The sequence below is a fragment of the Apium graveolens genome, chromosome 7 (assembly GCF_009905375.1).
Source record: "Apium graveolens cultivar Ventura chromosome 7, ASM990537v1, whole genome shotgun sequence".
Classification (NCBI taxonomy): Eukaryota; Viridiplantae; Streptophyta; class Magnoliopsida; order Apiales; family Apiaceae; genus Apium; species Apium graveolens.
The window spans coordinates 195,267,025-195,270,500 of NC_133653.1; positions in this window are offsets into that span (position 1 = coordinate 195,267,025).

Here is a 3,476-nt window from a genome sequence, read left to right on the forward strand (position 1 = left end):
GCTGTCTCCTTCTGAATCTACTACATAAGCTAGGAACGACTCACAACCTTTCCTAAGCAGCTTCTTATCCTGAACGATTGTAAGAAACAGTTGCTCTTGCCTCTGTCCCTTAAAAACTACTTTCTCTCCACTCTCCGTCTTTAAGTAAACCTTCTTAGATTTACAATTTATATGAGCATTTTTCTTCCCTAACCAATCCATGCCTAAGATTATATCGAACTCCCCTAACTTGAAAAGTATCAAGTCGGCTGAAAATTTATATCCCGAGATATCAATCTCACACTTAGGACAAAGTTGACTTACCGGAATCTTCTCTTGATTCACAATTACCATATTTACTACCTCGTTCATGGTCATTTTATCACATTGAAGTTTATCAACAAAAGTTTCTGATATAAAATATCTCGTTGCTCCAGAATCAATCAATACTTTAGCTTCGACATTATTTAATAAAAGAGTACCTGCTATCACCTCAGAATTCTGAACAGTGTCCTTCATTTTCAGACCGAATGTTCTTGTCGTTGCTTGCGGAGTTGTTGTAGGTGGTGGAGGTAATGCCAATACCTCAGCTGGTATGCTTGCACTGGTGCTTGCCACGTTCATCAGAGCTTTGGCTGGTCCGGTTGACTTGCCCTCCCTAGCCATGTGTCCAGTCTTTCCAAACTTGTAGCATGTGACTCCCGGCTTTGGCATCTTACACTCGTTAGCCAAATGCCCCTTCTGGTTGCATCTATAACATGTCATGTTCAGCTTATTACACACTCCTGGGTGTCTTTTTCCACAATGCTTGCACTCTGGCCTCTGAAATCTATTTTCTCCGACTTGCCATTGGCTTGCCTGGTTGTTCCCTTTTGATTCTTGTCTTTTATTCAAATTTCCCTTCTTCTAAAAATTCCCGCCTTTGTGAAATCCAATCCTTTTCACACTCCTATCTTGTGAGCTTCCAGCTTCAGACTTCTCTCCGTAAAATGGAACCTTCCATTTCTTGTTATCTCTTTCCTTCCTTGACTGCATCCCATTAGTTTCAATCAGAGCAGCTTTCTGTACTACTCCTGTATAAGTATCAAGCTCAAACATAGCCACTCTATCTCTGATCCAAGACTCTAACCCTTGTTGGAATCTCTTTGCTTTTTCCTCCTCACTGTTGGTATACTTTGTCACAAATCTTGACAGCTCCATAAACTTCTTCTTATACTCCAATACAGTCATACTCCCTTGCTTCAGTTCAAGAAATTTAAGCTCCATTTGGTTTTGCAGGTACTTAGGGTAATACTTGTCCAGAAATAACTTCTTAAGCCTTTCCCAAGAAACTTGCTGATTTGTCTCCATAGCTTTCACTGAATCCCACCAATAAATGACTTCGCCCTTCAGGAAGTAAGTAGCATAGGGTGTCTTCTGGTCATCCCCTAACTGTACCAATTCAAAAGCTCTTTCCATTTCCTTAATCCATGTGTTAGCTATTATTGGGTCAGTGGTATCATGAAATGCAGGTGGATTCACATTCTGAAAAGCTTTGAAAGTGACAAATTGTCGAGGTGGTACTGGTGGATCAGGTGGTTGGTGTGGTTCACGATTGTCTTGGTTTTCAAATTTTCGTTGAAGAGTTCTTTGTTGTTGAGCTATATCATTTGTTTGATGTTGTAAGGTTTCCAGTAATCGAAGAATATTAGGATCTGTGGTAGATATGGTTGTTGGGTTTTTCTTTTTGGGTGGCATGATCCTGAAATAAAAGTTTTATCAAAACAGGTAGGAACAATAAGACAATTCAAGGATAGGGTGTCACATGACATTCCGTTCACATATGGGGTCGAGTTTTAAATTAAACAATAAGGGTGATGCATATAAAGGCGTAAAACAATTAAAAGCAAATAGAACGATAGTGCATAATAATTGAAAATTTAAGGTCAAGGTACATCGAGATTGGAATAAAGTCTGAATCTAGGAATAACATGCTTATTTAAAGGAAACAACAGGGAATTCTACAAAGTTCGATAATACAATAACATGAAAGGTAGATAATGGAAAGAACTAAGGCTCCACTCCGTCAGAACGGGGTTTGGTAGTCTTCTCCTCTCGAAGCGTCTTCACAAAACTCTGGAGCTCGTCCACAATCATCTAGAGGGTATACTGGCTGGTACAGTCTCGGTGCAATGGCATCTCCTCAAGCTTATTGTTGACGTACTGAACCAAAGTCTCAAGTCTCGTAGTCTTCTGCTCCTTAGGCTTCCCTTCATAGTTTCGGCTGTCCGGATACACGTTCTTCAATCGGTCCAACAGTCGGTCGTACTTGCCCTGAAGCATGTCGAACTCGCGCCTCAACTCCACATACACAGAGAAAGCAATAGTGTCAGCCAACCCAGAGGATGACGAGGAATGCACCCTTTGTTGACAAATAATACATAGATATATATAAGAGGAGTATTAATGATAGATTCGCTTAACCTACTCTCTCGCATAATATCCTATAACTTATACATATATCCTATATCCTATTTGGGCTGTCCAAGGACTCTAAACCGTAGCTCTAATACCAAAACCTGTCACGCCCCGACTTAACAATATATTATACAAATTATTACAATAGATAACAAAAGAAAGTAAATACAACTGAATCCAAGATCTTACAGTTTAGGGTTTGGAACAGCCCAACACTATTAACTATTTCAACCTGATTTATAATATCGAGTCCTCACAGAAAATGATCACTAATCTACCTGAGCTCGAACATAAGCATCGACATCACACGTCTTACGCGTTGTCTGCTTGAATCTAACCATATTAGCTAGCTGAAATATCAGGGTGAAAGCAAGTAGTGAGCCAAATGCTCAACAAGTGCTATACAATACAATACAAAACATAATCGAGATATAAGAATAACGATGTGAAGGTAGAGCTAATAATAGCAAGAGATAAACTTTTGAGTGATGGCATCATTTATTTGTAACAAAACAATTGACAACCATTTCTTTATCAAAAACCATTTTATGACGCTACGGATTACAGCCGGTGATCAGCCGCGAAGTAATCCCGAACCTCGCTGGGTTCTAGAACATTAATGGGACCCTAGGCAACTTTTAAGCCTACAAATTAAGAGCAGAAAGGACTTGCGTCTCAGTTCAGATCCACTATTTAAAGAAAATATTTATCCCCCTTTGGGACTGGAAATCCAAATTTTAACTTTTTATTTTATTAAAAACTGATGCCAGGTGACAGTTAATTTCTTAAACAATGAGCATCTTTATCAAGGGTTCTAGATCAACTTTGAAGCACAGGAAAAAGGTCCACTAAATTTCAAGGCCATGATCAACTAGACTATACTTCATCAAGGGAATTGCAAGTTTTCTATATACAAGGATTTTAACAGTGAGATTTAGCAAGGTTATCGGATAGTATGAAGGAACAAGGTCAAACTAGGTCCAAGTAGTGGCTCCAGATAAGACATAGGTATTAAAGTATAAAGAAAGTGATCATTAATG